The 16,911-nt window shown below is 38.4% G+C and overlaps 1 protein-coding gene across 1 annotated transcript in view; it reads right to left on the bottom strand.

Annotated features, from left to right (window-relative positions):
* The window catches only part of nAChRalpha3 (nicotinic Acetylcholine Receptor alpha3), a 548,368-nt gene that overhangs the window by 275,869 nt on the left and 255,588 nt on the right, over window positions 1-16,911 (bottom strand). The gene's annotated exons all lie outside the window — the stretch shown is intronic.

Here is a 16,911-nt window from a genome sequence, read left to right as displayed (position 1 = left end):
CATGGTGCGGTTACGATCTCCATTGACCATAACGCGAGCTCCGGCCTCATTTTTGAAGAAATAAGGTCCGATGATGCCACCAGCGTGAAAACCGCACCATACGGTGCATTTTTCTGGATGTAATGGAGTCTGTAGGGTCTCTTGTGGATTGGTCTCACTCCATATGCGGCAATTTTGCTTATTAAATCTATCCACAGTTCAACGAATGGCTTGTTCAGATGGACGATTATGTACGCCATACAAATGACGAAGTCGTCTATAAGTTGCGCGAATCGACGACTGATTTTCAAAGTAAATTTGGATAATTTCGTAGCGTTGTTCAAGCGTGAATCTATTCATGATGATTTGTCAGAGTATACTGAAACAAATAAAAAAAGTTTCATCAAAATTTAATTTTTTGTGTTACTTTTTTACAATTTAAAGTTCTATCTAGCTTAAAAAAACACCCTTTTTTTGGAAGATATCTCGACCTTTCCATTGATGTCAATTATGTTGCTGTACGTGGTCAGATAACAGAGTTACAGCATAGTATATACATGGATTCCACAGTTTTAGTTGTGTGTAGTCTAACCATAACCACTCTAGAAGTCGCAGTTATTTTTAATAATGTCGAATTTTTGCACGAGGAAAAAGTTTTGGTCAAAGAAAATGCCAGTAATTTTGACAAATGATCGGATTGTGTCTGGCAGGTGAAACTGGCCATATTTTTGTGAGAATATATCCAAATATAATTGTTGGTTCTAAATTTAAATTCTGGGGGACATATTCCGAAAAATTACGATAACGCATATAGAAAAACCAACTCTTGACCTTTCGCTCGATATAGAAATTCTCAGTTTTTTTAATTGATGTAAACTACAATGGCGTACGGGGTCTTGAAGTTTTTGTGCTACCTTTGGTAACAAGTTATGTAATATTGGTCTATCTTTCATTGATAGATTCTGTAAAAATCGCCGAAAGCTATTTCTAAATTCCTTTGGTATTTTTATACCCTCAGCGTTTATGCTAACAAGGGTATATACACTTTCATACGGACAAAATGTGGCTCCTCGAAATAATGGTTTTAGACCCCAAGTATGTTAGGACGAAATCCGTTTCAGATAATTTGGAGTTGATTTAGCCATGTCCCTCCAATTGGGTCCATACTTTGCACATCGTAAAATTTCTACCAGACTTAGATGATGTTCCAATATATACTCCTTGGGTACTTCCCACACAAAATTTCGGAAAAGTTCCCTTATGACGATACAAGTTTTATCAGGGGCAATTCCATACTTCCTGAGAAAATAACCTGAGAAATGCATAAACCTCCTATGATACCGCGTGTAGTGGTTGGAGCGCAAGATAACTCTCGAACGGACCTGCCGATTCAGTGTAAAATTTAGCCTTCGTAATATTTTGTCTAAACTTAGTTTATGTTCAAAGATAAACCATATCGGTCCACTCCTTCAGGTACCTTCCCCATAAAAGTTTAAAACTGTTCGAAAAAATTGTGCGAACGATAACTCTTCAAGAGAGTGACCGATTTAGCCCATACATTACACATTTTAATATATCTACCAGATATAGATCAGGTTCGTATAGGGACCATATTTGTCCATTTCTTCGGGTACTTACCGATAAGCTCACATTAAGACCTGCTCTCGAATCACTTTGATTGTTGAAGCAATTTACATTCGCCGACGGTAAAAGTTTTTTAAGGTGCAAGTCCATACTTCTTTTAAAAACCCATATGACACGATAACCCTCTAACTGATCAATATACTTGGTCCAAAATTGTGCATTCGTCATATTTTGTCAAAACATAGTGGTGGATCTTCTAAAATTTTCTGCAAATTTAGTTTAACTACTAAAATGGTCCATATTGGTCCTCTCCTTAGGGTACCTACCCCACAAAAGTTCAACATTTTTGTCTAAGTGAAGATCTTTTGGAAATATATACAGTGGTCCTGTTTACAGCTATATTATGTTTTACGTGGACAAGTCCATGCTTCCTGGCATACTGGTCCAAAAGTTATATGATGACTTGTCAGCGGAATCCTACGCAAATGCATATAGGGTTAGGATGGTCGAAAATCTGATTGGACAGAAACTAGTTTTATGACAAAATAAAACGAAATCGACGCATAAATTTCTGCATAATTTGCTTATCTTAAATATTTTGACATATTTTTTAACATATTTGCATAAAATGAGCATATGCAAACCCATAAACAAGGATTTGTGGCCTGAATTTCCCACCGATATGGCTGAAATTTGATATTAAGTCTTCGTTGGGAGTATGAAACTTTACAACTAAAATTTGTCCACATAGGTCCGCGTCTTCATATAGCTCCCATAGAACAGTACCTCCCGATTTCCGATATTTTTAAGGTCGTGGCCTCAATATGACACTGAAATGACTGAAATGTTGTATTAAGTCTTCGTTGGGGGTATGACATTTTCCACCTGAAATTTGTCGGTATAGGTCCATGTCTTCATATAGCCCCATAGAACCGTACCTTCCGATTGCTGGTATTTTGAAGGTTGTGGCCTCAATATGCCTCCCAAATAGCTAAAATTTGGTATTAAGTCTTCCTTGGGGTATACAACTTTCGACCTGAAGTTTGTCGGTATAGGTCCACGTCTTCATAAAGACCCCATATAACGGTACTTCCCGATATTCTGTATTTTGAAGGTTGTGGCCTCAATATCATACGGAAATGATTGAAATTTTGTAATATCCCTCCGAATATGGCTGAAAATTGGGATTGAATCTTCCTTTGGGATATAAAACTTTCCACCTGAAACCTCCATATAGCCCCCATAGAATGATACCTTCCGATTTTCGGTCATTTGAAGGTTATGGCCATGGTTTTTTCTCTATTTGATTGACTTGTCTGAAGAGAATTTTAAACAGAAAAATTTTACATACAAACATTTTTGTAATTATTATTGAAATATTTGTTGCATAAGAAAATATGTAAAATGCAAAAATATTGCATTTGCAAATACTATTTTTTGCATATGCAAAATTTATGCATTTTGTATAATTTTGCATATGTCATATGTTTCGATTGCAATTTAATCAGAAGCCAAAAATATGTCCAGTCCCAAAATTTGACATGAATCGCACCAAAAATAGGGGTTGCATAAAATTCCGCTGCCTAATGACTAGTGGGCGCAATATCTATCGAAAATATATCGAGCCCTTCCCGCGAAAAAGGTGTAAGCGACAAAAAGCAAATTTTACAGGAGACGGTTTTTATTGAATATCTTTTGATCTAGCCAAATTTTTTTATTAAATTTTGGTATAGTTCCGTTACTAAATCCTATTTATTAAAAAAATAAATCATTTGTGGAATATCTTCAATATAACGGTAATTTGTGTCGCTTACATCTTTTTCGCTGTCATGCAATCAGACTATTACATTAAGAAGTGGCGGTTACATTAAAAAAAAATTATTTGAAACAAATAATTTTTAGTATAATTCACATCTACAATTTAAAAACAAAGTAACTTACTTTTATAGCAAGTATTTATTCGAAGTATTATAAGATTAAAACGTATTTCTTGTAATATAGTCGAATAACGACATGGTATGTAAATGTGCAATTTTGATGTAAGCGACAATTCGCTGTCACCAAAAAAAATGTAATCAAACAAAAATGGCGCTTACATCAAAATTGTTTTTGCTCTAATTTCGTAACGGTACATGGCAGAGTTCCAAAAATTTGGGAGATGAGGTGTTGGAATATTCTTTATCGATTTCCGTAAAAAAACGAAAATCGAAAAAATGTCGCTTACATCTTTTTCGCGGGAAGGGCTCGATATGTTTCCCAAAATAGGATCCATTCCTTGAAGTACCTCCTCCGCAACACTTTTGAACTTTAATCCTAATCCTCATTTTTGTCGGCAAGTTCAAATTTCTTCATCTTTCCGTAGATGAAAGTTTCAATTCATATAGACTGAAAGTATATCTCTGTCGGCAAAGGCGACTGATACTTTTTTACTTGTTTATACAACACGGTGCTCTTGAACCAAATTTAAATGGACGGTGCTTACACCTAGGAAGTTTTTGGTGATTTTGAAACCACAATGGTCATAGATGAGAAAAATCAAAAAATAAAAAATCGCCATTCAAGTTGACATTTTTAAGGGTATTTTAGGTTTTCACCACATTGCTTGCAAACCGTAAGTCCTATCGAAGTGGAACTAGAAGAAATGTTGTAGCTATGAAAATTCACTACAAGATTGACTTTTATGATATCTTCGTAGTTTTTACCGTTATTGAGATATAGAAGTTCAAATTAGGACAATGGATTGACTGTATCACCTCCTTATATTACAATGTTATACAAGGTGCGCCTTAGCTACCAGTTACGAAGAGAAACTTCACCCCAATTCCCCTGATTGCAGATATAGAACAGTGGGTACACACAATAAAGGACGATAGAGAAAAAGACACAGTACGGGCTAAAATAGCAAGCAGAATTTCAAACCATCGAAGAAAACTTAATAACAACGAGACAGAAAAATATATAATTGGAGTCTATGAACTAACAAGAAAATTTCTAAGGAAACATGATGACATTATAGTTACAAACTCAGACAAGGGAAATAAAACTGTAATTCTATACAAAAACGAATATAATTCAAAAATGAACACATTATTAGATGACAAAACTACTTATAAAACTACCAGAATAGACCCAACCGAAAAGTTACTAAGAACTAACAACAATATTGTAATGGATTTACATAAAAATAACCACATCACAAAGATAGAAAAGTTTAAATTAACATGTCACTCAGCCGAAGCTCCTAAACTGTACGGACTACCGAAGATCCATAAGGTAAACGTACCCCTGCGACCTATATCGTCCTCAACAAAAGTACCATGTTATAATCTGTCACAATACATAGGCCAAACACTAAAACATATTATATCGTCGAAGTACAACATCAAAAACTCCATGGAACTAAAAGTAAAATTAGATTCAATACATTTGGATAAAGACGACATACTTGTCTCTTTTGATGTAGTGTCACTATTTACAAATATACCTATACACTTAGCCATCAAAAATATACTTGACAACTGGGAAATCCTGCAACAAAAAACGACGATTCCTAAGCGAAGATTTATGGGTCTGTTGCAATTTTGTCTTATAGACAACAACTATTTCAAATTCGAAGAAACTATATATACCCAAACATACGGCATGCCAATGGGTAATCCACTCTCGCCAACGATTGCAGACATAGTTCTTGATGCACTATTGGATGACGTGATATCAGAACTCAAACAAGTAAATATAGAAATGAAGTTAATATCAAAATACGTCGATGATATTTTTGCAGTAGTGGATAAGAAACATGTCGAAACCATCTTAAAACTATTAAACTCTTACCATACGAAATTACAATTCACTATAGAACTCGAAAAAGAAAACAAACTACCATATCTAGATATGACGATCATAAGAGAGAACAATAAAATTAAAACGAATTGGTATACTAAGGCGACATCTTCCGGACGTATGATTAATTACCTTTCAACTCAACCCAAAACCATGAAAATAAACACGGCTAATAATCTTATTAATAAAGTATTCTACCTCAGCAACGAAGAATACATTAACACAAACAAAGAAAGAATCACGGAAATATTACTTAAAAACAATTATCCAAAATATATTATCAGCAAACTTATAAATACGAAATTAAAAAATATGACAAATGATAGAAAACAAAGTACAAACCAAGAGATCCAATATTTTTACAGTCTACCGTACATACCCAAACTGACAGACAGCAACACTTTACGAACAATAACAACAATAAAAGAAACCAACACTGCAATTGCCTACAAATCCAACAACACACTACAGAGGATGTTCACAAAGAGAAACGAAACAGATAATCTAAAACAGAGTGACGTTGTCTATGAAATAACATGTAATGGTAAAGAAGGGGAGACGTGTAATAAAGTGTACGTTGGAACAACAAAAAGAATGCTTGGCACCCGGATAAACGAACACATAGCTGATGCAAAGAAAGGCAAAGAAAGCACCGCATTATCTCAACACATAAAGGAGAGCGGTCATTTTGCAGATTTTTTAAATGTTAGAATATTAGACAAAGAAAAAAGAGAGAACAAACGATACACTCTTGAGAGCTTACGCATCCAAGAGAGAATAAACAAATCTATAAACACCAAAGAAGATAAAGATAATATCAAACATCAATATTCAGTTGCAATCATTTAAATTAGTACGGTTCTGTGATACACATAGGTTAAGTCTTTTGCTGCAATATTTTTTTATATACATTATTATTGATTATTTTTTTAAATTATACAAATATCTGTCTTGTGAAGTCCAGTTTTTTTTTTTTTTTTTTATAAAAATGAACATAATTAATAATCATGTTACAATAAACTAATTGTAAGTAAAAGATAAAAACCTAAAAATTCCAAAATTGTGCGATAAAAAATGATGTATTCTTGTCGTAGGATTTTCAAATAAAAACTCCTGATGAAGTTGGAAAAAGGCCAACGAAACGTTGAGTTGATCATGAAATAAATTAGTTTTATTTATTCCATCGAACAATTGACCTAATCAGCCCAGTGGAAACCACTATTATTGAATACATAATAATAAGGTCATAAAAAAAAAAAAAAAAAAGAAAAAAAAAAAAAAAAAAAAGAAACCCGCTTACACCAGGGACGTTTTTACGGATTCTGAAACAGCAATGTTCATAGATGAGAAAAATCCAAAACAAGAAAAATTCGCTGGAGGGATTTTTATTAAGTCCTGATTTTTATGTTTATTTTAGGGTTTCGCGATTTTGCTTGGAAACCGCAAGTCCTATCGAAATAGGACTAAAGAAAGTGTTGTAGCTATGAAAATTCTCTACAGGATTGACTTTTATGATGTCTTCGTAGTTTTTACCGTTATTGAGATATAGAAGTTCAATGGATTGACTGTATCGCCTCCTTATAAAACAATGTCATGACTGCAATTTCCCAACTTAAACTTGTATCTCAAAATGGTACAACCTAGAAAAAAATTGCGAAAGCCAATCATGAAAAGAATTTTCACAGCTACAACATATTCTGTAGACCCATTTCAAAAGTATATGCAGTTTTCAAGCTAAATCCTGAAGACCTAAGGAAAAAATCTAAAATTTTGATCTGATCTGAACCCCTAAAAAGGTCAACTTGAACCGAGATTTATTTAAAAAACGCTCCGGCGGTTTTTTTGTTTCTTTTTTATTTTTCTCATCTATGAACATTGTAGTTTCAGTATCCGCAAAGCACCTTCCATTTAAATTTGGTTCAAGGTTCAAGCCAAAACCGTCCGCCTGCCTATTATAAAATAAAGAAAATAACACACTACTATTCGCAATAATATAAAATAACTTCTAGTACCTAGGGGAATTGGTGTAGGGTATCATATGTTCGGCCCGTCCGACTATAGCCCTCTCTTACTTGTTTTTACTCGTTTCTTGTTAGACTTGCCCTCATGAGGTCATATCTCTGAGCTATACAAAAATATTTTATTAAGGGAGATGCAAAATATTTAAAGGGTGAAATTCTCTCTCTTCCCGATGGCGGATTTCTGTCGGTAAATTTCTTAACACCCTGATTAGGCTAAATCAAAGTATTTCCCTTAGTTATGCGGCGTTTATTTCAATAGTTTGTTAATCTCAAAATGTAGATCAAACTTTTTTCCTCCATTTCGAAAAGTGAAAACGTGTTGCGGATAACAAAAGCAGCTAATTAATCTTAAGTGTAAAGTAAAATGCGGCAAATCGTGTTCACTCGTAGCGTAACGGCCATATTTGCCTTGGTGTAATGAAGAGGTAATCATGTTTGATGTTTGACTGCATGCACGTCGGCAAGTTCAACAAAATATTTTAATTACACTTTTATGATGAAGCTTTTTTTGTTACTCTCATGCAAACATATACACACACACACATGCAGCCAAACAATTCCGCAGTGATGGCAGCTGGATCAAATAACCAACTCCCGGGGAAAATAGCTTTGAATGATTTCCAACATACATACGTTGGTAGATGCTTCATTGTTTGTTGTTTCCATCAAACTTTGATATAAAATTCATGAAGTTACTGGTTTTGGTTCTGCTATGATTTTTAATTTAGTTCAAGGCATCATCTAATTTTTTTCTGATTGTTGGGGTCACGTAACATGGCATGACCAACCAACCAGACCCTTGGTAATTTGTTATTTTTTTCTGTTTTGTTTTGTTTTGCTTGTCAGTTAGCATTTATTTAGGAAGCTTCTCAAATCAAATCAACTGAAAACAATATTTAGTTGATTTCAAAATAAAACAAAAAAAAGGAACACAAAATTGTTGTTGAAAGACAGGCAGTCCGGCAGGCAGTTAGGCGGTTTGATGACATGTTGTGTCTACGGGAATAATCAACACGTCGAGACTTGTAATTATTCCATGTCAAAGTCAATTTTCGTTTATTGAATGTGTCGTCAAACAACAACAACAACAACAAAGACAAATTCGTCAATACAAGAAGGGGGCGTTTTGTTTATTCGGAACGAAAACAAAAGCTTTTGTTACTAAATAACAATTATTTATTTTGCAAAACCCTTTCCCCCACACTCAACCAGAATACATTGATTGACAACCGTTAATGTACACACAGATTTCTAGGTCGTATTTGTCGTATAGTAATGTTTGCTTAATGCCTTTATGACCTCCGCATGACACATTGAACTGATGTGTCAGGAAGGATAAGATAGGTTTTAATTAATTAATCATGATGAAATTTTGACACGACGATAGGCGACAGCCAGGCTTTGAACTGAAACTATTACTGTGGCATGATAATTACTTGAATGTATGTGTGTATCTGTGTGTTTGTAGATGTATTTTGTGATTAGTTTGGGAGAAGTTATAAAATACATTTGTGCTAAGCTAGGTTGGTAGGTAGGTGAAGGGGGACATTAATTAATTTATGCAATGACGTGTCAGTTATGTGTCGAATTATTTATACAAAGGTGTAAGAGATATCTTTTTAAAAGTAATAATGACTTTTATGATGATAACAACAAACACACCCAAGAGAAAAATATCTAAACCGAATAAAAATTAATTAAAAACAATTTCTAATGAATTGAATGTAATTGTATATAATTGGAATTGTCAAAGCAGCATTGGACAAATAAAACATTTTTTTATAACAGTAAGTGAAAACAAGCAGAAAAGAATCAGTCGGATTTGCCGACAGAGAAATACCATCAGCCTATAGGAATTGATAATTTTATCAAAGGAAAAATCGAATGTATTTAGGGTCTTTTCAGATTTTTTTTCCCTTGCCGACAAAAATGTGGATAAGGATTGAAGTTCAAAAACGAATGCAACTTGTTACACCAAAAATCAAAGCGATACGAGAGCAGGTCTTAAACTGAACTTTTCCGAGTTTTTGTGTTGGGGGTACCCAAAGGAGTGGACAAATATCGTCCATATTCGAAACTGATCTTTATCTGGTAGATATATTAGGATATGTAAAGTATGGACCAAATCGGTCACTGCCTTCAAGAGTTATCGTGCCCACAATTTTTCGAACATTTTTGAACTTTTGTGGGGAGGTACCTGAAGGGTTTGTTGTTGTTGTAACAGTGTTTATTATTGTGGGTTTGGGTCTTCGTTCTTCTACTCAATCTGGTCCTGGATCTAACTCCGGTTCCAGGAAAGAGGCTGATTCGATGGCATGTAACCACAAATCCACTGGAGTTAGATGAGTAGATTTGGCAGGGGAGTTGAAAAGTTGCAGGGTGTCGTGCGGGCCCATGTCTCATACTGGGCATATGTTTTGCACGGTGCAATCGATTCTTGCCCAATAGAAATTTAAGCGACTGCAATATCCTGAGCGAAAACTTTGTTCACACTGTATTTGCTTATGGCCTTAGCAACTGCGTCCCTGTGAAGGCTATTCATACCTGCCTAATATGCCTGATGATCTAGGGGTTCTCTCCTTTATTGTTGGACCTCCCTCTCAAGACCATGAATATCCTTTCTAATATGCCTGGGTGTGTCGGGCCTAGCCAGCAGATGGTGATTGGGATGGTAACACCAGAGCAAGTACTGCGCACGAGTACTACTGGATGAATCTTTGCCTCCTCATGTAGATGGTCCACTGAAGACTTGAGGAGGCACCCTGCTGCTGTTCTCAGGCCGGCATTCTGACAAGTTTGAATCTCTTTCCAATGTGTATCAACTAAATTCGGGGATCACAGACCGACCTATTGCTTTGTATGTGGTCAACAAAGTTTTTTTATCTACACCCCAAGTCATGCCAGCTAGGGACTTGGACTTTGTTTCTGCATTTCAGTTTGTCGCAGATAGCTGCGGCATGCGCGGACGACGTGAACGCAGTGTCGAATGTGACCCCTAGAATTTTGGAACAGTGTGTGGCCGGAATTCTGCTACCAGAGCGGCCGTAGATCTGGTGGCGGATATCTGCATATTCCTCGCGTGGAAAAAGCTGATAAGATTAGCTAAGTAGGAGTTCAGTCTCTCACAGACGTCGTCAGGGTAGGTACCTAACGCCAAGATCGTAGAGTCCGCATACGTTACGATCTCAATGCCGTCTGCTGGGGGCGAAATATAGGAAAGGTAGAGGTTAAAGAGTTTCGGAGATATCATCCCATCTTGTGGAACTCCCTGTTTCACTCTACGGACGATGAACTTTGATTATCCAACGTTTCAGACTTGTCCGGAGGGTTTTCTGCTCAATGTCCTCAAACAGCGTGGAGCGGCTGACAGTATCAAGGGCCTTTGATAAGTTAAGCGCCACCATCACGGCTTTTTCTGGTTGAGTCCTCGAAAAATGTATGTGCAGATGGCTTGCAGCGCTATTGTCGTGCTGTGCTGCTTATGGAATCCATGCTGATGATCGGCAACTAGATAGCTAAAGGGTGTTTTTTTAAGCTAGATAGAACTTTAAATTGTAAAAAGTGACACAAAAAATTAAATTTTGATGAAACTTTTTTTTATTTGTTTCAGTATACTCTGACAAATCATCATGAACAGACTCACGCTTGAACAACGCTACGAAATTATCCAAATTTACTTTGAAAATCGATTCGCCGTCGATTCGCGCAACTTATAGACGGCTTCGTCATTTGTATGACGTACATAATCGTCCATCTGAACAAGCCATTCGTCGAACTGTGGATAGATTTCGTACCACATACTCTCTAGAGGATGCAATAACACCAGCACGTCGAAGGAATGTGCGTACTGAAGACAATATCGCCGCTGTAAACGAAATTGTGGAAGAAAATCCAAATTTATCGATTCGTCGTCGGTCGCAGGAATTGGGGCTCTGTCCGTCCACTACGTGGAAAATTTTGCGCAAAGATCTCGGACTACACCCGCATAAAATCCAGCTGGTACAGGAATTGAAGCCACAGACTCCATTACATCCAGAAAAATGCACCGTATGGTGCGGTTTTCACGCTGGTGGCATGATCGGACCTTATTTCTTCAAAAATGAGGCCGGAGCTCGCGTTACGGTCAATGGAGATCGTTACCGCACCATGATCAATGATTTTTTGTTTAAAAATATACATGACATTGATCCGGAGGAGATGTGGTTTCAACAGTATGGCGCTACGTGCCATACGGCGAACGCAACCATCGACTTATTGAAATCAAAATTTGGCGATAAGTTGATTTCGAGAAGTGGACCTGTCAATTGGCCTCCAAGGTCGTGCGATTTGACACCTCTCGATTATTTCCTGTGGGGCTAGGTGAAGTCACTGGTTTGTGCTGACAATTGATGCCTTGGAGGCCAGCATTGTTCGTGTTATTCGTGACATAATTTTGATTACAATTTAATTTTTTGTTTTATTTTTTACAATTTCAAGTTCTATCGAGCTTAAAAAAACACCCTGTATTTCTGACGCTGGGGAGGACTAAGGCCTACAGAGTCCTTGCTACAGGCGACGAAAGCGAAATCGGCTAGCGACAGGTTGATATCTTTAGTGAGATACTCCACACTCGACGTTCCTGGTGGCATTCGCAACATCATCCGTTGTAAACTGTGGTGGTTCATCTTCGACAGTAAGAGATCTGATGCGACACACTACTCTTCTCTTCGCCCATTCACACCCGGGGTGCTCGACAAACTGTCGATTGAAATAACTTGCTCACCTCTTTGGGTCAGTCAACGTAACGCCGCCAAACGTGACTGATGTCCTATCTTCCTGCTTTCGGGGTTCGAGAGTGACTTAACCTTTACCCACAATTCATGATGATTTAACCACTTGTTCCGCCTATACTCGCCGACCAGCCTGTTAATTTCCAGTGTCAGCTCCCTGACTCTGTAGGCTTGGCTCGAAGAAGCTCATCACGCTCATTTGCTCATGCCGTCGCCTCTATCTTACTTCGGTTATTCGACCAACAGGTATATGGCGAGCTGCAGCAGTGATGATGTGTCGGAATGTCCTTTCCGCTACCCAAAATTGGGCAGTTCTCTGAAGCGGTGATTGGTGAACTCTCTGAAACCTTGAGAATCAGCTTTCTTATGATTGACGAATGTGCGGCGTTCAGAGGTGATGAAATAGGGTGGTCTGCTTATGGAGACAATTATGGGGAGATGGTCTGATCCTAGGAAAATGACGGAGCAAAACGTAGAGCTATCAATCTGCTCAGCCAGCGCTGTACCCCTTTTGTCGTTTCCGAGGGCCGAATGCCACAACTCATGTCGCGCATTAAAGTCCCCCAAGACCAGACGATTATGACCTTCTAAAAGCGGGCTAATGTCAGGCTCGTAATCTGAGATACAGCTATTTCATGGCGGAATGTATTCATACAGCAACTCTATCTCTTCTGTTCCACAACTGACTGCTACCACCATACATTCCATGTACTGGTCATTAGAGTCAGGCTCAAGCGAGATAAATCTGTATTGAACAGACTGGTGCAAGAGGAAAGCTAGTCCCCTACTTCCACTTCTGTTCTTAATACATTGTAACCATCACAAAGCTGTAAGCTGCAGTTGTTGTTGAGCTTGGTTTCCTGCACCGCCGCGACCTTGAACTTCTTCCGATTCATGAATTCCACTATTTCTTCGATCTTACCTCGGAGTCTATTGCAATTAAATTGCAAAAAGGATGCATTTTCTGGGTTTGGAACAAAATAAATGCTGCGCGTGCGGTTGCTGTTGAGGGGAATGCGGAGGAGTTTCGTAGCCTAACGACGACTCACTGGGGGCTGTGTTCGCGCAGCATGCAGCAACTTAGTCCCTGTCGTAGTCATTCGCGTGGAAAACTCCAGAGGAACCCCTTAGATGCACCCACTCCTGACATCTATTGCATCTCACCGAAGTTTGGATATGGTTGAAGATGCGGATGTGTCAAACCGCATCTTAACTTCCGTCCCGGCGCGGACCAAAATAATCCGGAGTAGGCATTCCGGGATATGCTGCTCCCAACACAGAAAAACGAAACAAATACAAGCACATGTACACTGAGGTGTCAGCCGCTGGCCGGAACATTGATGTTGTGTGATTCCGTGTCAATCCGATACGAGAGAACTGGCTGCCCTAGGATTGTATCTGAAGGAGTGGGCCATATGGTTTATCTTCAAACTTAAACTAAGCATCGAAAAAAATTACGAAGGCCAATTTTTTTTTTTTTTAATCGGCAGATCCGTTCTAGGGTTAACTCTCGCTCCAACCACTACACACGGCGTCATAGGGTTTTTTTCACCTTTCAGGTTATTTTTTTCCGGAAGTATGGACCTGCCCCTGATGAAACTTGTACCGCCGTATGAAAGACAGTGAATACAAGTTGTTGCAACAAATATTAAGGCAATTCGAGAGCAGGACTTAAACTGAACTTTTCCGAAATTTTGTGTGGGAGGTACCCGAAGAAGTGGACCGATTCTGTTCACAATAAAGCCCCATCTAAGTCTGGTAGAAATTTCACGATGTGCAAAGGAAGGAGTGGGCCGACATAACCCATCTTCGAACTTAAACTAAATTTGGACAAAATACTACGAGAGCCAAAGTTTGGACCGCATCGGAATACGGTTTGAGAGTTATCGTTTGAGTGTTATCGTGCGCTCCAGCCAGAGAGACAGACAGACGGACGGACATGGCTAAATCAACTCCAAATTGTGGGAAACGGATTTCATCCAAACATACTTGGGGTCTAAAACCATTATTTCGATGAGGCACATTTTGCCCGTATGAAAGTGTATATACCCTCGTTAGCATAAATACTGAGGTCTTATGCTGGCGATATTGACATCATGGGCCGATCTGCAAAATAAGTAACTGATACCTTTAAGTGGGGCGAAGGAGAATCTGCCAAAGTGGGTATGGCTATAAACAGCGATGGTATCGACGTGAAATGCGTCCATAGAACTCGGACTAACTGTAGAAGTCGGTTCATATAATTTTGAGGTAGTTAAAAATTTCGTCTAACTCGGCACCGCCATAAACACAGCAAAAAATATCAGTTGTAAATTAAGAAAAATAATTGTTTTGGCAAACAGATACTGCTTTGGCTTACGTAAGCTAATCCACATCTCGCAAAAAAAAATCACTTTACCACTTCACTTTTTATCACTGATACTACCTGTGCTAATGTTTGGTTCCGAAGTCTGGGAACTTGCGCCTGCAGATAAGGCAGTGCTTGGTGTGTTTGTGACGGTAAATATAGACGTCGTATGAACCACAAACTGTATCGACATGAGCTGTATACAACGACATCAGTATAGTTAAACGTATTGAGATAAAACCATTGCCTTGGCTAGACCATGTCATAAGAATGTGTGAAGATGAACCTGCTATATATAAATATGGGTCGCATAGCGGTACACTCAAAATTGGAAGGCCAAGGCTTCGATGGAATAAGCAAATAGAAGGCGAGATCGGATAACGCGGTATTCCCAATTTGAGAAATAAACGAACAATTAGGGAGGAATGGAAATCTCTGCTTAGTTCGACTTATAGGACAATTGTTCTGTAGAGCGCCAACTAAGTAAGTAAGACCTTCTTTCAGTCTTTTAATTACACATAAGCCATAATGTTTACCTTTTTGATGTATGATTGCAATAAGTATTAAAACTTATAAAGTTTCCGCTAAATCGCATACTCAATTCATTAGTTATGAAATCAAAATCCAAAGAGACCAAAACATCTGCAGATGTAAAGATTGGGCGGTTATGATGTCCTTAATCAACACCACTTGTGAAACATCAAAAATGTTGTCCATAAGGGACACCACAGCACAGAAGTGTATAAGGATGTCCTTCAATATTTATACCATCAGCCTTTAGGCTAAAGAGGGTATATACACTTTGATAGGACTAAAAATGTGCCTCATCGAAATAATGGTTTTAGACCCCAAGTATGTTTGGACGAAATATGATTCTGACAATTTGGAGTCGATTTAGCTATTTCTGTCCGTCCGCCTGTCTGGTGCGCACGATAACTCTCGAACTGTAACGTGACAAGTATCACATACATACAACAACACCTACGGTCTTCCCTTACCATCATAGTAGCAATGAGTCTATATGCACCCATCAGCACCTCCATCTATGGCAGTCAGACATTGTTGTCATTTGCTTGCTGTACTCAATGCACAATAATTCACATTATTTTAATTCCTGTTGATCCTTTAGTAATCCAGTATTTAGTATTTTCGCCAAGGCATTCCTGGGTGGCGTGTTGCGTTTGCAAATTTCGGAAGGGCTTGGGAAGGCTGTCCCATTAATACATTGCGCACAGAGAATCTTGGTTTGCTGTTCCCCCACGGAGACTTCGGTTCACGTCCCACAAGGAGACTTTGGTTTCCCGTCCCACACGGAAGCTTCGGTTTCCCGTCCCCCACGAAGACTTCAGTTTCCCGTCCCACACGGAGACTTTGGTTTCCCGTCCCACACGGAGAATTCGATTTCCCGCACCACACATAGACTTCGACTTTCTGTGCCACACGGAAGCTTCGACTTTCCGTCCTACACGGAGCTTCGGCTTTTTGTCCTTCACAGGAACGTCGGTTTCCTGCCTATAGAGATACGAAGTAGTTTGTACAAGATCGTAGCAGTAGTTAGTAATTACATCGTAGCACCCAATCGTCATCAGCCGAGCCCGGAATCATCAATCAACTAGTTCCAGATCACCACAATATCATGTAATTAACGAGCGTCGTCGCTCCCGTTCATCGATAGGTCTCATTGTCATTCATCAGCCGAGTTCACGACCATCGTCAGCCGAGTTTCCGAAGTTCATCATATCGTCGTATACCGGATGATCAGCAATCAGCACATTCCCGATCATCGTTAAATCGTAGTATCCGAATGCCAAACAGCTTCGTCTTCCCGACCAACGCATAACCCGATTGTTAATCACGCTTGTCGTTCCAGATCAGTGTAAAACCCGATTATCAACACAGTTCGTTATTAACGAGCACCGTAAATACTGAAACGTCAATCAACATCATCATTCCCGTTCACCCATATCGACTAGTCACCATTATCAATGCAAGCATTCTCAAGCCTAACACTTTCGCATTTCATTTGAATTAGAACATACTAGTATTTAAATCAATAAACATCCGATTGAACCCATAGAAGGGATAAAACTAGTCTTTTATTTCGTAAGGTTTAGTGGGTCCTTATGGAGACCCTGGACGGGACTGGGCTTACCCCAGTCGACGAGAAAACCACGTTACAGAACAAAGCAACCGATCGGGTTCTGTATTTGGCATTCCTAATATTTTGTCCAAATTTTCTTTTAAGTTCGAAGATGGGCCATATCGGTCCACTCCTACCGGTATCTCCCACACAAAAGTTAAAACATTTTCGCTAAAATGCTGCGCACGATAACTGTCGAAGAGACTAACTGAATTGTTCATAACCTTGCAT

The sequence above is a fragment of the Musca autumnalis genome, unplaced genomic scaffold, assembly GCF_047663935.1.
Source record: "Musca autumnalis isolate F117 unplaced genomic scaffold, ASM4766393v1 scaffold_3, whole genome shotgun sequence".
In the NCBI taxonomy this organism is placed as follows: Eukaryota; Metazoa; Arthropoda; class Insecta; order Diptera; family Muscidae; genus Musca; species Musca autumnalis.
Note: the sequence above shows the minus strand (reverse complement) of the source record. Positions and strands in the feature narration are given on the sequence as shown.